Here is a 19,170-nt window from a genome sequence, read left to right as displayed (position 1 = left end):
GGCTGAATTACCCACAGTGTTCAGGGATGTGCAGGTTGGGTGGATTATCCAGGCTGAATTACCCACAGTGTTCAGGGATGTGCAGGTTGGGTGGATTATCCAGGCTGAATTACCCACAGTGTTCAGGGATGTGCAGGTTGGGTGGATTATCCAGGCTGAATTACCCACAGTGTTCAGGGATGTGCAGGTTGGGTGGATTATCCAGGCTGAATTACCCACAGTGTTCAGGGATGTGCAGGTTGGGTGGATTATCCAGGCTGAATTACCCACAGTGTTCAGGGATGTGCAGGTTGGGTGGATTATCCAGGCTGAATTACCCACAGTGTTCAGGGATGTGCAGTTTGGGTGGATTATCCAGGCTGAATTACCCACAGTGTTCAGGGATGTGCAGGTTGGGTGGATTATCCATGGGAAAGGCAGCATTGCATGGGTAGGGTGGGAGTCTCTGAGGGTCAGTGCGGATGTGATGGGCTGAATGACCTGCTTCCCCACTGTCTGGATTCTCTGATAATTATAATAGTTTTAAAATAGTTCCAAAAAAGAATAGACCAGATCTAAAAGTTGCTGTTCTAAATTGAATAAAGGTGCATTGTGATTGAACAAGATAAAATCTTTCAATACTTCTTTGCTATTCCCAGGTAAAGGGACGGCTGAAAAGTGGGAACGTAACATAAGGAATAGGAGCAGGAGGAGGCCATCTGGCCCCTCCAGCCTGCTCTGCCATTCAATAAGATCAGGGCTGATCTCAGCTCCACTTTACTGCTCTCTCCCATAACCTTTAATTCCTTTCTTGTTCGTAAATCTACATTTTGACCTAAAGACATTCAAGATGAAAGTCTCAACTGTTTCAATCAGCTGGGAATTCCACAGATTCACAACCCTTTAGCTGAAGAAGTTTCTCCTGAACTCAGTCCTAAATCTGATACCCCCTTATTTTGTCGCTATGCACCATAGTTTGTCCAGTCCACAGTGGAAATGACCTCCCTGCTTCTATCTTATCTACTCCTTTCATAATTTTATATTTTTCCTATACAATCTCCCATTATTCTAAATTCCAATGAGGATCATGCCAGTTTTGTCAATCTCTGCTCAGAAGGCAACCCTTTCAACTCCAGACTCAAACTAGTGACCCTGCTCTGCACCCCCTCCAGCGCCATTACATCCTTCCTGAAGTAGGGGACGAAAACCTGTACACAGTACTCCAGGTGTGGCCTCCCCAGCCCCCTGTACAGCTGCAGCATAACCATCCCTCTAGCAATGAAGGACAATATTCCCTTCACTGCCTTAATTACCTGCTGTACCTGCAAACCAGCTTCCTGTGATTCATGCACAAGGACACCCAGCTCCCTCTGCACAGCAGCCTGCTGCATGTTTTCACCATTTCATCATCCAGTTTGCTGTTAGTCCGACCAAAATGGATGACCTCACATATCCCAACATTGTCCTCCATCTGCCAGACCCTTACCCACTCAATTAACCTCTCTGTATCCCTGTGCAGACTGACAGTGGCCTCTGCGCACATTGCTCTACCACTCATCTTAGTGTCGTCCATTTTTCATGAATCCATGCTGTGTCTGCTCGATGAGACAATTTCTATCCACATAGCTCACTATTTCTTTCTTGAGAGATCAGACATTTTCCCCACTACAGAAGTTATGCTATAACGTCCATTTTAAAATATTTGCATCAAATTTGCAGCTTTCCAATCTGTTAGAACCGTCCCAGAGTCCAGCAAATTTTAGTGAATTATCACGAGTGTATTTGCTATTTACCCACTGCCATCTCTTACAGTCCCCGGGGATGCATTCCATCACGGCCAGGAGACCCATCTACCTTTCGGCTGGTATCTTTCCCAGCACTGCCTCTTTACTGAGAATGATTGATTGTTTCTCTGTCTTCATCTGCCATTGCCCCCATAGGCCTGCGACAATGAGTATATAGACAGTATGTTCCTGTTAAGGCCGAGGCTGGGAGGTGTAAGGAATGCTGCCTGTCAAAAGGAATTCTGGCTCTGGTCAAGAAAATGAAGGAGGGATATGGCAGGTACAGACAGCTGGGTTTGTGTGAATACGTGGAGGTATAGGTGCAGGAGGAGTATACTCGAGGGAAACTAAGAGGGCAAAAAGGGGACGAGAGAGCTTTGTGAAATGGGTTTGGGGAAAATCCAAAGAGATTCTAGAAATACACTAAGGACAAAAGAGTAACTAGGCAGAGAATAGGGACCCTCAAAGATCAACAAAGCTGTCTATGGATCTGCAGGAGGCAGGAGAGATACTATCTGCGTATTTCATGTCCGCTTTTACTGAAGGAGGATATGGAAGTGAGAGAGTTTGGAGAAATAAATAGGGATAACTTGACAAGTGTCCATATTAGTTAGGAGGCACTGGAACTTGTGTAATGCGTCAAGATTGATAGATGCCTGATACATGATCAGGTGAATCCCAGAACTTGTGGGAAGCTAGGGAAGTGATAGTTGGGCCCCTCGCTGAGATATTTGTATCACTGAGGTGCTGGAAGACTGGCGCCATTATTTGAGAAAGGTGATGAGGAAAGGTCAGGGAACAATACACTGGTGAGCAAGTTGTTGGAAGGGCTTCTCAGGGATAGGATTTAGATGTAATTGGAAAGGTAAAAAATGATTAGGGATACTTAGCATTCCTTTGTTTATGAAAATCACTAACTTGGACTTCAGAAAGACATTCAAGGTGGAAGAACTAGCTATTTGGATATAAAATTGGCTGTAAGGTTGGAGACAGAGGGTAGTGGTGAAGGGTTGCCTTTCGGACTGGAAGCCTGTGATGAGCAATATGGTGTAAGGATCGGTGCAGGGTTCACTGCTTTTCATCATTTATATCAATGATTTCTATGTGAAAATAGGAGCTATGGTTAGTGACTTTACATAGGCACCAAATTGGATCAGGAAGAAGGTTACCTCAGAGGACAATGGGACTTCAATCAAATGGGCTGGGGAGTGGCAGATGGAGTGAATTCAGATAAATGTGAGGTGCTGCATTTTGGAAAACAAATCAGGGCTGGACTTACACATTTAATGGGAAGGTCCTGGGGAGTGTTGCTGAACAAAGAGACCTTGAGGTGCAGGTTCATAGTTCTTTGAAAGTGGAATCATGGATAGGCAGGGTAGTGAAGGAGGCGTTTGGTGTACTTGCCTTTATTAGTCAATGCATTGAGTATTGGAGTTGGGACATTGTTTTGCAGCTCTACAGGACATTGATTCAGCCACATCTGGAATTCTGCTTTCGGTCCTGGTCTCCCTGCTGTAGTAGTGATATTACAAAACTTGAAAGGATTCTGAAAAGATGTGCAAAGGTGTTGCTAGGGTTGAGGATTTGAGCTATAGGGAAAAGCTGAATAGGCTGGGGCTGTTTTCCCTGGAGCATCGGACGCTGAGAGATGACTTTTGAGGTACATAAAATCGTAAAGGACATGGATAGGGTGAACAACCAGGGTCTTTTCCCAAAGTTAAGTGAGTACAAAACTAGAGGGCACAAGCCTAAGGTGTGAGGGAAAAGATTTTAAAGGGATCTAAGGGGCAATGTTTTCAAGCTGAACGTGGAATGAGCTGCCAGAGGAAGTGTGGAGGCTGGTACAATTACAACATTTGAAAGGCATCTGACTGGGTACGAGATTAAGAAAATTTAGAAGGATGTGGGCAAAGTGCTGGCAAATGGGACAAGATTAATTTGGGATAAATGGGTGGCTTGGACGAGTTAAATCGAATGTTCTGTTTCTGTGCTGTACATCTCTGGAATTTAACTATTTGAGGATAAATTTGGAGTGCTACGGGTAAATGGGAGGGGAGGAAGGGCAGATTGGCAGCATGTCCAGAGGGAGAGAGTATAGCCGCAATGGGCTGAATAGCCCCCAACCCCTGTGCTCTGTGATACTGCCCCATTCACTGTGAATGATGAAGCTCATCCCAGGGCAGAGCCACAGACATATACAGCACGGAAACAGAACCTTCAGTCAAACTCCTCTGTGCCAACCAGATATCCTATCCTAATTTGTATGATATGGCAGCAGTTGACTCAAATCCCTCTACACCCTTCCTATTCATACACATCCAGATGCCTTTTAAATGGTGTAACTGTACTAGCTGCCACCACTTCCCCTGACAGTAGCTTCCATACACGCACCATCTCTACATGAAAAAAGTAGTCTCTCCGGTCACTTTTATGTCTTTCTCTTCTCAACTTAAACCTATGCTCTCTAGTTCTGGACTCCCCCACCCCAGGGAAAAGACCTTGTCTATTTATCCCATAAATTCCCCCCATGATTTTAGAACCCTCTGAGGTCACCCCTCAGCCTCCCACACTCCTGGGAGGATCCCACCACTCATGTCACAAAGGGGCCTGGCTGATTGACGGCAGCTTCAGAACAATAGGAGACTAGGTGTAATCCTCCAGCCAATGGGAGTGAATGAGGGGTGTTGCCAACAGGCCAGCATGTGACCATGAGCTGTGCACGTGCAGTGTCACTGGGCAGGGGTTGGGAAGAGACCCAGTGAGTGTGAAGGGAGTGGGAGAGAAATGGAGTTAGTGTGGACTGGGAGGGTTTATAAACTCATGATGTAGGCTGCTAGACCTGAATTAGAAACTCCCAGTAAATGAAAACCAAAAGAACTGTGGATGCTTAAATCAGAAACAACAGCCAGAAGGTACTGCAAAAGCTCAGCAGGTCTGGCAGCATCTGTGAAGAGAAATCAGAGTTAACATTTTGGATCTGCTGACCCTTCCTCAGAACTGATGTTACTGAGAAAAAATGTCAGTTTATATGCAGAAGGTAGGGGTTAAGGAGTAAATGATAGGTGGTGATATAGTCCAAAGAGAGATATAGGAGCAATTGGACAAAGGAATGAATAATGATCATAATAGATGTTAATGGAGACTGTTAGTGACTAACCATAGGTAATGTGTAATGGCAGACTATGTAATAACAAGGCCTGGTGTGTGTGGGGTGTGGGACTTAGAACCGAAAATTAATGAATTCAGTTTTAAGGCCAGAGGGCTGAAGGGTCCCCAAGTACAAAATGAGGTGTTGTTCTTCCAGCTTACGTTAAAGTTTGGCGCAGGAGAAGTACAGCCGGTCAGACAGTATCCAAGGAGCAGGAGAATTGACATATTGGGCCTAAGCCCTTCAGCAGGAATGTGAGGGTGGGGAAGAGGGCTGACAGATAATAGGATGTGTGTGTGGGGCTGGCAGGAAGGTAGTTGGGAAGGCGATAGGAAGATGCAGGTGGAGGGTAATGGTGAGAGGGTGGAGTGGGTAATTGGGAAGGAAGATGGACAGGTGGGACTGTTCAAGAGGGTGGTGCTGAGTTGGAGGGCTGGATCTGGGATAAGGTGGGGGGAGGGGAAATGAGAATATGTTGATTCTGTGGTTAAAGGGTCCCAAGATAGAAGATGAGGTATTCTTCCTCCAGGAGTCATGTAGCTAGGATTTTGTGGTGGAGGTGGCCCAGGACATGCATGTCCTTGGCAGAGTGGGAGGGGGAGTTGAAATGGTTGGCCACAGGACAGTGGGGTTGGTTGGTGCACGTCTCCCAGAAAGGTTCCCTGAAACATTCTGCAAGTTGGCGTCCTGTCTCCCCGTTGTAGAGAGCAATGAACACAATAGATGAGGTTATTCAATGTACAGGAAAATCTCTGCTGGATGTGGAAGGGACCTCTGGTGTCTTGGATGGAGGTGAGGGGAAGGTGTGAGCACAGGATTTACACCTCTTGCAATGGCAGGCAAAGGTGTTGGGAGTGGAGGATGGGTTGGTGGGGAGCATGGATCTAATGCGGAAGTCACAGGGAATGGTCTCTGAGGAATGCTGAAAGGGATGTGGAGGGAAAGATATCTCAGTTGGTGGGGTCTGATTGCCATTTCCACCACCTACAGAGGATGATGTGTTGTATCTGGCTGAACAGTGAGGACTTGCGGATTCTATCCTTGCTGCGGTTGGAGGGGTGGGGTTCAAGAGCAGAGGTGCAGGAAGTGGTGGAGATACACTGAAGGGTATTGTTGACCACATGGGAGGGGAAATTGCTGTCCTTGAAATACAGGGCCATTTGGTATGTTCTGGAGTGTTCTGCATCAAGCTTCCCTGGAACACTGCATTAAGAATGAGACAGATGTTGGCCCGGGAACAGGCTCGTGTGTTAAAATGGCAGGCAACTGGAAGTTCAGAGTCTGTTTTGGTCTGAGAGGGAGCACAGATTTGTCCAGATTGCACTTCGTCTCTTTGTAGGGAGTGTCAGATTTAGTCCCAATCACCCACTTCATGATGTTAACCTGTAAACTCGTTATTTTCAATTCCCTGCAACTCCTTATGAATTCAAATTCCAGTACCTTTTTAGGTGGAATGTTCCAGATTCTAACAACTGTCTATTCATCCAGAAACTGCTGAGGTCCATGTTGACTCTGGGGCTACAAAGGATTGAATTGAAAGATGAGGTGCTGTCCCTGAGCTCCCATTTAGATGCATTGGAACAGTACAGGAGGCTGAGGGCAGTGTAGGGGTGAGCAGACAATGACAATGACAGGGCTGCACTGAGATTGCTGCTTGGCTCAGAGTATTTTGGAGTTGGGTGTAAACAGAGCGAGGTGGGACAGGGAGAAGGTGAAGCTGAAACTCATTTTTGTTTCAGCCCATTCAGAAATTCACATGGTTCCAAAGGGAACAGCCAGTTTGTAAGTGATACCTGTGGAGATTTTGTAACAGTTTTTAAGGTATAACATATCAGCTTAAGTAAAGAATACGGGATTTTGATTATGATGGATATGTTTGAAGGGTAGGAAGATTGCTCGCTCTTTTAAATTCTCTAAATGAGAATAACTAGCTGAATCTAGAGAGCCTGTGTGACAGTAGACCTCAGACCCATGGTGTGCTCCTCTTGTACAATGTGGGAAAATTAGGGATGTTTCCAGTGTCCCTGACAGGCTGTGTGTGCAGGAAATGTGCCCATCAGCAGCTACTGGGAAACTGCTTTTCAGACCTGGAGCTGTGAGTGGACTCACTGTGGAGCATCTGCAATACTGAGAATGTTATGGACAGTATGTTCAGTGAGTTAGTCACACTGCAGGTGAGGGTTACACAGGCAGAAAAGGAATGGGGGACCATCAGATCAAGTAAAAGGCTCAGGAAGGGAGTGCAGGAGTTCCCAGTGGTTATTCCCTTCCCAAACAGATACTGTATCCCGCTTGGGATTCGTGTGTGTGTGTGTCAGTCTCAGGGGAAATCAGCAACAACCAGGTTCATGACACAGTAGATAGCTCTGCTGCCCAGAACGGGAAGAAAGAGAGTGGCAGGGGATTCAATAGTCAGGGTTACAGACAGGCACTTCTATGGCCACAGCCATGAATCCAGGATGGTATGTTATCTCCCTGGTGATAGGATCCGCGATATCATGGTGCAGCTACAGGACATTCTGGAGCTGGAGGGTAAACAGCCCGTGGTTGTAGAACACACAGATACCAACGACAGCATGAAACAAAGGGATGAGTGCTTGAAAGCTGGATATTGGGAGAGCAGGGACACATTATAATGCAGCTCCTGAAATGTAATGATGTCAGACTTGCTCCCAGTGCCATGTGCTAGTGAGAGCAGGAATAAGAGGGTAGATCACCTGGATGTGTGCCTGGAGAAATGGTGTACCAGGGAAGGGTTTAGGTTCTTTAGGCATTGGGACCGTTTCTGGGTTAGGTGGGACCTGTACCAGCCTGACCGGTTACCCCTGGGCAGAGCTGGGTCAAATCTCCTGGGGAGGCTATTGCCAGTTCCATTGGTGAGGTATTAACTAGTCTGGCAGGGGGATGGGAGCTGAAGTGTCAGGTTAGATGGGTCAGGTTCAGGACAGGGAGTGGGAGGTAGATTATTAGTGATGTCGTCAGCGGGTCCGAAAACCAAAGGAAAGGAGGATTAAACGAGGATTGAGTCCCTCTTCATCCATCAGTCCTGCCATCCCAGGAATCAGTCAACAAAATCTGGAGCTGTACAGCTCTCTGTCTCCAAGTGCTTCAGCAAAATGGTGGGAATCTGCAACAAACCCAAGAAGTGCTGGAGATCCCCAGCAGGTCGGGCAGCATCTGAAATGGTGACACCTGCAGGAAACATTGCAGCCTTGGTCATCTTTTTCACTGTCCACTAAACCTCCAATTTTGGCGTCATCTGCAAAATTACTAATACCTCCTGTGTTTACATCCAAATCATTGATATAAATGATGAAAAATAGTGGATACACACCAATCCCTGTGACACTCCACAGGCCTCCAGTCTGAAAAACATCCCTCCACCACCACTCTGTCTTCTACCTTTGAGCCAGTTCTGTACTCAGATAGCTGGTTTCTGCTTTATTCCATGAGATCTAACCTTGCTAACCAGTCTCCCATGAGAAAGCTTGCCGAATGCCTTACTAAAGTCCACGTTGATCATGTCGACCAGTCTGCTCTCATCAATCATTTTTGTTACTTCAAAAAACATTCTACCCCCCGGAAAACATAACAGTTACAGCACCAGAATAATCAGCCCACCGTGTCTGTGCAGATCATGATGCCATTCTAAACTAATTCCGTCTGCCTGTACATGATCCATATCCCTGATAACCTATGCCTGCTTATGTGTCTGTCCGAATGCCTGTTAAATTGTGATTGTTTCTGCCTTCCCCATCTCCCAGGAGAATACATTCTAGTCACTTATCAACTTCTGTACAAGACACTTGTCTAACACAACTCCCTTTAAACTTGCACAGATTTGTTGGAAACGCTGAGCAGGTCGTGCAGCATCTGGGAAGACAAATCAGTTAAAGTGTCTGGTCCTGGCACCCTTCCTCACATACATTAACTCTAATTTCTTTTCACAGATGCTGCTAGACCTGCTGAGCTTTTCCAGAAACTTCTGATTCTCTTCCTGGTTTACAGCATCTGCAGTTGTTTCGGTTTTCATATCCTTTAAACTTTCACCCTCTCCTCTAGAATTTGTCATTTCCACCTTTGGGAAAAAAAATCACATTATTCGTTTGGACTCCCCTACTCTGGGGGAAAAAAGAAACCATGACTAGTCACCCTATCATTGCTCCTCATAATTTTATAAAGTTCGATAAAGCCACCTAAAGTGTCCAGTGCTGCAGGGAAATAGCCTCAGCCTATTCAGCCTCTCCCTATGATTCAAATGTTCCAATACTGGCAACACCCTCGTAAAACTTTTCTGAACTCTTGCAAATTTCCCAACATCTTTCCTCTAGCAGGGAAACTGGAATTGAAAGCAGTCTGGGCATTTCAAAAGTGGCCAAGCCAATAAACTGTGCAACCGAAACCTGATCTCCCAACTCCTATACTCAATGCACTGCCCAATAACAGCTAGCATACCAAACACCACCTTCACTGACCTGTCTACCTCAACCACACTTCCAAGGAACTATCAACCCACACTGTAAGAACCTGCTATTAAGAGGTTGAGTCCTATTCTGGTAACATCTTTCTGAAATCAGTGAGACTACAATTGAATGCAGTATTCTAACACTGGCCTCACCAATGCCCTACTCAGCCACAACGTGACCTCCTAACCCCTATACTCAGTGACAGAATCCCTACAGTGTGGAAGCAGGACTTTTGGCCCAAGAGACCATACCAACCATCGGAACAGCATTCCACCCTAACTCTGTGACCTACCATTCCCCAAAGCTAATCCAGCTAACCTGCATGATTTTGGATTTGTGGGAGGGAATTAAGAGCACCCAGAGGAAGCCCACGCAGAGACACAGGGAGAATGTGCAAACACCACACAGACAATGGAATCGAACTAGAGTCCATTTATTGATCAGCATGTTCCAAATGCCACGCTCAGCACCTGATCTCCCTGAAACTCACTTTCCAGAAACTATGCAGTTGTTCTGTGACCTTCAGACGGAATTAAGCTGAGGAGGAGAAAACAGGAACAGGGTTGAGTTGTAGATCTATAAAATAACTCTTCATCTTCCCCCTCTCTGTTCCCCTGTCTCCTCCCACTCTGTCTGTTCCCCCCTCTCTATCAGTCAGCCCTTTGTTGGTCACCACCACCCCTGTCGCCCCCCCGCAATCGTTCTGTCCCCCTATCTGTCGGTCTGTTGCGCCCTCAGTCTTTCCCCCTCTCTGTCAGTCGCTCCCCCGTCAGTCGCACACCCATCTTCCCCCGCCCCCACGTCGGTTGCACCCCCCTCGGTCCGTTCCCCCTCTCTGTCGGTCGCCCCCCCCCAACCGTCAGTCACCCCCTCTGTTCCCCCGTCTGTTCCCCTCCTCTCTAATCTCACTTTCTATCCTCAACCATTTCTGTCCCACCACTCTCGATGCACCCACCCTCTCTCTCCCTCCACCCACCCCCTCCCAGTCCCCTAGTTCTGTATTCCCCCCACCGCAGGGAAAATATCTTCTCTATTTACCCTATCTATGCCCGGCCTGATTTTAAAAATCTCTTTCCGCTCACCGTTCAGCCTCTGATGCTCCAGGGAAAACAGCCTATCCAGCCCTGGCAGCATCCTATAATTCTTTTCTGACCCCTTTCAAGTTTGCGAACATCCATCTGATCGGAAGGAGACCAGAATTGCAAGGAATATTACAAAAGTTGCTGAATCAATGCCCTGTACAGCCGCAATAAGACCTTCCAACCCTTGTACTCAATGCTCTGACCAATAAAGGCAAGCAGACCAACTGCCACCTTCACTAATCTATCTACTTGCTACTCTACTTTCAAGGAACTATGAACCTGCGCTCCAAGCACTCTTTGTTGAGCAGCACTCTCCAGGAACTTACTATTAACTGTAAGTCCTGCTAAAGGTTGCTTTTCCAAAATGCAGCAGCTCGCATTTTTCTAAACTGAACCCCTCAGCCCATCACCCAGCTGATCCAGATCCTCTTGTACTCTGAGGTAATCTTTTTCCCTGTCTACCACACCTCCCATTTTGGTGTCATCCGCAAACTTATTTACAACACCTCTTATGTTCACATCCAAATCATGGATATAAATGATAAAACATAGTGGATCCAGCACCGATCCTTGTGACACTCCACTGGTCATAGGCCTCCAGCCTGTAAAGCACCCTCTGCCTTCTACCTTCGGGCCAGTTCTGTCCTCCATACGATCTAACCTTGCTGACCAGTCTCCCGTGAGGAACCTTGTCAAACGCCTTACTGAAGTCCATGCTCTGACCTCAGCAATCTTCTTTGTTACTTCTTCAAAAAAACTGAGTCAGATTTATGAGACATGATTTCCCATGCACAAAACTGTTATTAATATCCAGGATTTAACTCTGTACATCGGGGTCTGCGTTACCCAGTTATAGGTGTTAATATTCGGGATGAAGTTCAAGTACACCAGCATTTTGTTAGTGACTGTGTTGAGTCTTGTTAATATCGCCAACACAGGTTTTGCCCACGAGGAAATGGTGGCAGTGTCCTTACCTCTAGACCAGGAGGATTGAGCTCAGAGTTGAGGAACAGCATCTTTGAAGAGGATGATCAGAAAACCTGCCCAAGCCACCAGGCCATACTGTCTCCCAGCTGTCCCTGCCTCAGCCTCCAAACAGAACCTTCCTGTAGTTTCTCTCCTGTCAGACTCTCCCATTGCACAGTTTGTCCAGGATCCCCTCCTGCTGCTGCATTGATCCTGTCCCTCACTGACCTGTCCATCCCCAGTGTCCTCCACATTCATTCATTGTTTACAATCTCATTACCCCAGTTCTCCAGCCCCACCCCTTCCCATCTATGGAGACGACTCAGTGGTTAGCACTGCTGCCTCACAGCACCAGGTACCCGGTTTCGATTCCGGCCAAACCCAGAGTTTATGCATTCTCCCCATGTCTGAGCGGGTTTCCTCGGGTGCTCCAGTTTCCTCCCCAATCCAAAGATGGGCAGGACAGGTGAATTGGCCATTCTAAATTGCCCCTCGTATTAGTTACATTAGTCAGGGGTAAATATAGGGTAGGGGAATGGGTCTGTGTAAATTACTGTTTGGAGGGTCGGTACGGACTTGTTTGGCTGAAGGGCCAGTTTCCATACTGGAGGGATTCTGATATATTGGGCAGCAGCTGCTGTCAATCTCCCGGACTCCTGTATGATCGGGAGCACGTGCTGTAGGAGGGGAGGCCAGTGTACGGGCACAGTGCTGGCCAATTGTGGGAGTATGCACAGTACGGGTCAGTGCCAGGGAGGGAGGCTGTGGGTGTATGGGATTAATCTGTCATTGGCAGCTTCCTCCCTCTGGGAGCAGGACCCAGGGGAATGGCCCCTTTCCTGGCCCCCCTGCCATGTGATCAGGCTATCAGTGGGGCAGCATTTTGTAGAAAGTTATCAGAACTCTTTTGTGAAGATTCAGGGTTTTTATGGAAAGGGACAAGGATGGGCCTGCAATTAGAGCTGTAATTCGGTTCATTTTAGTAAGACGGGTTTTGGCCAGAGTGTGCAGGAAACAGGTGTATGCAGGGTATGCAGGATGGTTGCCGTCCGAGGGTTCCCGAACAACACCCCCGCCTACCCCCCCGGACTCAGATCCAGACTCATTGATTTGGTTCTTAGTCCGCAGACAAGAGCTAGGAAACTGAATTCAAAGAGAGGAGAGAGTGTGAGAGAACTGGGTGTGGAGGGAAGGAGTGGGGAGGTTGGTGTGGATTTCAGTTCACAGAAGAAAGAAATTGTTAGACTGAGAGTTAAAACTTTGGTGACAAGAAACTACAATTTATTACTATAATTGTCTTATAAAGATCCATCCTGTATTAATGTGGTGAGTTGTTTTCTCAGATGTAGGGTACTGAAAGGGTGGATTTGCAGATGAGAAATTCAAATTGAACTTCATGTTCAGATCTGATAGTTACTTGATCCGTGCCGGTCTGAATATTCATTGGCCTTTTCATGTGGAAGGAAAGGTGTGTATTCTGTCCGTGGGCAAATATTCCAAATCTCAATGTGACTGGAAAAATACTGAGACACAGCCAAGTCCATGTTAGCGTGGTGACTGGGGAGAATGACTTCATTTTGTTTTTGAAAATCTGAAAAAACATGGCATGTTTCCCAGGAACAATTAAGCCACAGCTTTGCTTTGCAGAAGGACAAGTCTTTAATTAACCATACAACCAGAAAGACACAAGGATACCTGCACCATGGGAAACACTATGAAAACGGGATTGTTGAAAAGGATTGTAATCCATTGGCATTCTCACGTTGATTCCAGCGCCGTGGGGAAACACTGGAAATGTGCTGAATGCAGTGTAGGTTTCAGTTATTAAAGTGTAAAAAAGTGCAGAACAATTTACAAGGATGTTGTCAGGGGTTTGAGTTATAGGGAGAGGTTGGACAAGCTAGGATTTTTTTGTTTAGAGCAGAGGAAACTGAAGGGGGACTGTTCTAGAAGTGTATAAGAACATGAGGGGCATGGATAAGGTGAATGCACTGTGTTTTTCCCAGGGAATCAAGGACTGGAGGGCATCAGTTGAAGGTTGGAGGGGAAAGAATAAAAGGGAAGCTGAGGGGCAACTGTTTTACACAGAGGGTGGTATGTATATGGAATGAGCTGCCAGTGGAAGTGGTTGTGGTGGGTACACTCTCACAACAGGTAAAAGACATTTGGACAAATACATGGATAGGAAAGGGTCAGAAGCAGATGAGCCAAGTGCAGGGAAATGGGGTTAGTGTGGATGGACATTCTGGTCAGCATGGGCCAGTTTGGGCCAAAGGGCCTGTCTCTGCTGCAGGATGCTATTTCCCCACTAACACTGTTGGTATCCTGGGATGTATTCCATCAGGGTAATGAGACTTGTGTACATTTAGCTCCATTAGCTTGCCCAGCTCTAACACTTTCATGATAATGGTTATTTCTAGGTCCTCCCCTTCCTCAGTCTCCTTATCAATTACTGGCATATTCTTCGTATCCTCCACTGTGAAGACTGACTGCTGTGTACTCATATTCCTGAACCCTGCTGGATAGCAATAACTAGGTTCAGAACCCTGCGAGGTCTTCTTTGAGTCTTTATTGATGAGACATGGCAGTTACTTGGATAGTGTACATGCAAAACACCTCCAGGCCGCATCAGGTAACTCCCCATCTGTCCGGTGTACGTCTCCCATTCTTATACCTTTGTGGTTTGGGACTTTGAATAGAGACTGTCTCTCAGTATTTTCTCCATGGCAACGGTCAGTTAGAAAGTCTAGTTCAGTTTAGCATTTGTGGTTAAAACATACACCCCTCCCCCCACACCCCTGTGGCTCCCTCAAGTATCTGACAGGCACTTCAGTTTCAGTGGGGTTGCCTATCAGGATTCTGATATGGAGGAGCTGGTGTTGGGATGGGGTAGACAAAGTTATAAATCACACATCACCAGGTTATAATCCAACAGGTTTATTTGGAAGTACAAGCTTTTGGAGTGTGCTGTGATTTTAACTTGATCAGGATTATCTCTATGGTCACTGTTACAATTACAGAGGCCATATGTTCCCCACACAATAGGTTCCCCTTTAGCAGTGTAAACTGCTATTCTGGCACTGAGGATAGCTACTCGTCACTTTTCTCCCCCAGTCCCATCTAGCTTTCTGTTGATTGTTAAAGTTTTTTTCTCTTCTCCTAGTTTCTTCGTGGTCGTTGCCAATTTGTTTGCCTTCTATTTCAATTTGATAGACTCCCTTATTCCTGAGCCACTCATGGCAGATTACTCCTTTTCCTACAGTCCTTCCTTGTCCCTGATATATACTTTTTCTGAGCACTTCGAAAATTGCTTTGGTATTCCCCCACTGTCCGTCAACTTTCCCATGGTAAAGTCTTTGCTTCCAGTCTACATTAGCCAGCTCCTGTCTCACCCTATTGTAGTCTCCTTTGTTTAAGCACTCGATCTTGGGATTGGATTTAATCTTCCAGCTTTCCAGCTGTGTTCTAAGTTCAACCAGATTTATCAGAAGTCTTTTATCAGATTACGAGGTGAGGCGAAGTTTCCTGGGTACTTTGCGTTTCATTGTCAAAGACCTTAGATATGTAGTAAAGTATAGGATAGATATTCACAACAGAGTATTCTGGACGGTGTGAATGTACGACACAGTCTAAAACCATAAATCACTGTCTCCCTCAGTTTAAAATTGCAAAATCATTATCTCCTACACGCTTCCTCACTATCTAGTTTGGAACGCTAATCCACCTGACTATCCTGCTTTTTCCAAAATCTCCTTTGGTGAAGGTGGTGAGTTTTGGATGCAGCTTTCCAGTTATTACCGTAAGAAGATGAGCACTGGGCACAGGAGAGGCAATGCAGCCCTTCGAACCAGCCCACCATTTAATACGGTGATGATTGAGCTCACCTCTGTCTCAGCTGGGTTTTCCCGCCTGCTCTCTCTCACCCTTCATCTCCTTGCAAATTCAACATCTGCAACTCTTCATTAAATCTGCTCATTGTCCTGACATCCACCGCATTTTGAATAGGGAATTCCACAGATTCACAACACATTGAGATAGGTACATTCTTCTTCATGAGAATAGAATAGAGTCCCTACAGTGCAGAAACAGGGTATTCATCCATCAAATCCACACCAGCCTATGATGAGCATCCCATTCAGACCCACCCTGTCCCTGTAACCCTGCATTTCCCATGGCTAATGGCCTAACTGGCACGCACATGGACACAGTGGGCAATTTAGCATAGGCAATCCACCTAACCTGCACATCTTTGGACTGTGGGAGGAAGCTCGAGCACCCTAGGAAACCCACACAGACATGGTGAGAATGTGTAAACTCCAGACAGTCGCATCTGGCTGAAATAAAACCGGGTCCCTGACGCTGTGAGGCAGCAGTGCTAACCACTCAGCTACATCTGCTTAAAATCTGCTACCCCTTATTAACCACCCCACCCCGCAATCTATGTTCCTTACGTCAGAAATCAGGTTGTGGAAGCGGATGTCTCAGTAAAATCCAGTGACAGCCCATGTGTCCTGTGTGTATGAATGGGGATCCAACCTCCAGCCCACACTTTTCATTCACTATCCAGAAACATGTCTCCAGTGGCTTCATGGGGGCTACAACTCCCACAATCCCTGAGGCAGGGACTACGCGTGTGAGGGGAAGCCAGAACTGCACATGTACAGAATATGGGAAGATTTTGGAGCGTGTGCTTTGGGGTAATTAGCGGAAAGCATTTGACATTGTGATTGGCTGGAGGAGGAACAAATCCGCTTGTAGTATTGACAGGTTGGGGTTCAAAGTGTCACCACACCCACATGGGCCCAAGTTCCATCCCCAACTTGTCATAATGCTGGGAATCGACCAATGGGAAACAGAAGAATCTGACCCATTCTCCAGACTGAAGGACCCTCTTCTGTCCAGCATCTGCTACCACGATTTCTGTTTCCTTTTGTTTCATTCTGCTGTTACATTATTGACTTGCAGCAACTGAAGGGAAAGGAAGTGAACCAGAAAGGGTGCAGAGTCTAACCAGGGATGGGAAGTGGTGGCATGGATCTGTTTATCAGTAACTCCATGAGAATGGGGAGGGTGTACATTAGGGACAGCAGAGTCAGAATGGGGGGAGAGAGTAAGTGGGCTGGAGCGTTACAGCTTTTGCGGAAGAAAGGGGAAAAAAAGATATTATAGAGAAACTAGAATTGTCTGCCCTGAATTTCTAATCTGTACATATTTGTTTATACAGGGTGCTCAATGGTGAAGATTCACAGACTGAAATCTCAAACTCATGTGCAGATTGTGATTAAGTTACCCAGCATTTGAAGAACCAAAGATGGAGAATAACTCGGCCAAAATCCAGCAACACTCTCCTTCCCAGCATTGTCTGTCTCTCTGCGCCAAATGGACTGTGAATGGTTCAAGACAGCAGCTCACTACCATCTTCTCAAGGGTAACTAGAGATGGGGAATAAATGCTGGCTGAGCCAGTGATGCCCATATCCTGGAAATGGTTTCTATCTCTAGTTGCTGAACCCCAGTTGATGTTACTGCAGGATGATGAGGGATGCTGAGTGCATCCTCCAGGAGGCAACACCATCACATTACCCCTGCCTACACCCACACAGTAACACCGCAACGTCACTGGAACAAAAGGCAGTGAAACAAAGGAGGACTTAGATATAGTTCTTCAAGGTAAAGTCATGAAAGGGGATTGGAACACAGCAGGAACAGGAGACTGAGCTGGATGGTCTGCTGTTTCCCATTGAATGGTGGAGCAGGATTGAAAGGCTGAATGGTCTCCTCCTGCTGCTATCTCCCAGGTATGTATATAGCCATGGAGCCCGGGTAGGAAGGAGTGGGCAGGGATTCTCCAGGAGATTGCACTTCCACAACAGTTTTCAGTGAGGGATGGTTTGATGGATTTTATTTAACATTTATCTTTAACACAAGGTTTGTAAATTTGCTTTTAAAATATTGTAGCTATTTATTCCACAATAAATAAAACTAAAAGAAAAGAAATGAAACTATCTGAATGTAACAGTTTTTAAAATTTCAACGCCCTGTAAAACAAATCCTGTCTATTCCTGGACACCATCACTTTCCAGTTACTCAAGCTCCAGGGAAATACTCCCTCCCTGTCTGAACCTTTGGTTTGATTTAACTGCTTTTCAGTTCTGGTTATGTGAGCTGTGAAGTGTTCTTTATTCCCCATTTCTCTGACCCAGATGTGTTATCTCACACAGCTGAGGCAACCTTCCCACCATCAACATCAACACCCTCCATTACACCATTTTGGTTCCCATATAATCACCAGCAGTAAACCACCCATGTAACCAATTGAATATTTATAAACAACGCCCCTTACAGGCAAAGCAAACCATTACAAATGACAAAGTGGGAAGAGACCAAATCAAAGTAGAGTTGGGGGTGAGGGGGCAGCGATGGAGATAAAGCACTGTATCACTGCGGTACCCACCTCTATCTAAAGACATTGGGAAAATTGAGATGCATTACATGCTCCTTCTCCAAGGACACCCTGTTGTGTCGACTTTATCCACAATCATAGAATAGAACCCCGACAGTGTGGAAGGAGAGCATTGGCCCATCAAATCCCACCAACTATCCAAACAGCATCCCATCTGGAGCACTCCACCCCTGTAACACTGCATTTGCCATGGCTGATCCACCAAGTCTGCACAATCCTGGACACTGTGGACAATTTACCATGACTGATCCACCTAACCCACAAATCTTTGGACTGTGGGCGGAAACCAGAGCACCTGGAGTGGACCCACACTATCTGGGGAGAATGTGCAGACTCTACACAGGCTGTTGACCAAGGCTGGACTCCAACCTTGTACCTGTGCTTGAAGCAGCAGTGCTATATACAGCAATTTAAATCAAAATAAATGACCCCTGCTCATGCTGTTTGTGGAGACTCATTGCCCAGAGAGACATCCTGAGATTCAGAAAGAGACAATATGAATTTAGTCAACTCCTGTCAAGTTAATGTGATTAACAACAACATCAATACTCCAACAGTGTCATCAGACCTCGTGCCTACTCTATCATTTACGATTTTTTACACCATGGGAAGTTTGTTACCAGCTTCGATGACAGCCATAATGCTCTGACCACTTTGACAGAGCCAGTGCTAGTCAGTTCTAATAGTTATCAATAGATTGTATCTAAACAGGATGCCCCACAACAGGAAGTGCTCTGGCACTCAATGCCCGTAATTCAAGGTCATTTTCCTAAATCCACTCACGACTGGCAATACCATTGAAGTATTTTATACAGTAACCTTACAGTCTCAATTGCCAGTTCCAGTCCATGAAGCAGCCAGTAACATGCCCCAGTGAATTGAATTCTAACAGCAAGCATTGCCCTGGCAGGAGAGATTTGAAGAGCTTGAAGGTGTCTTCTCTGGAGTATCTAAACATGAAACACTTCAAAATGACAAAAATCTTCAAGAGCTCAAGAGGATAGATACAGGAAGGAAGAGCTCCTGGCTGGTGTGCCTGGAATGAAAATAAGCACTAACTACAGTATCTTTACCCAGCATCCCTTTAGCTGCATCAATGTTGAAGATTTATTTGCTGCTTAATTCCACTCTCTTGATCACTCCAATTTTTCACTGCTGTAATGTTCCTGACTGTTCAATTGTATAAAATTTAATTTAATCCATCCCAAAGCCTCTCTGTACCTGTGTCTCACTTGTGTTCACCGAGGACACTCATTCAATCTGACCTCTTTACAAACCCTGCT

General features: G+C 46.1%; 1 long non-coding RNA gene across 1 annotated transcript in view; it reads left to right on the top strand.

Annotated features, from left to right (window-relative positions):
• LOC132813220 (uncharacterized) overlaps positions 1-17,032 on the top strand; it is a 44,456-nt gene extending 27,424 nt beyond the window's left edge. Inside the window, exon 6 of the long non-coding RNA XR_009644010.1 lies at positions 16,650-17,032. This is a non-coding gene — a long non-coding RNA (uncharacterized LOC132813220). The remainder of the gene's footprint in view (positions 1-16,649) is intronic.
• The last annotated feature ends 2,138 nt before the right edge of the window (positions 17,033-19,170 follow it).

Source organism: Hemiscyllium ocellatum, unplaced genomic scaffold, assembly GCF_020745735.1.
Source record: "Hemiscyllium ocellatum isolate sHemOce1 unplaced genomic scaffold, sHemOce1.pat.X.cur. scaffold_346_pat_ctg1, whole genome shotgun sequence".
Classification (NCBI taxonomy): domain Eukaryota; kingdom Metazoa; phylum Chordata; class Chondrichthyes; order Orectolobiformes; family Hemiscylliidae; genus Hemiscyllium; species Hemiscyllium ocellatum.
The sequence above is the reverse complement of the archived record's forward strand: the minus strand, read 5'-3'. Positions and strand labels throughout refer to the sequence as shown.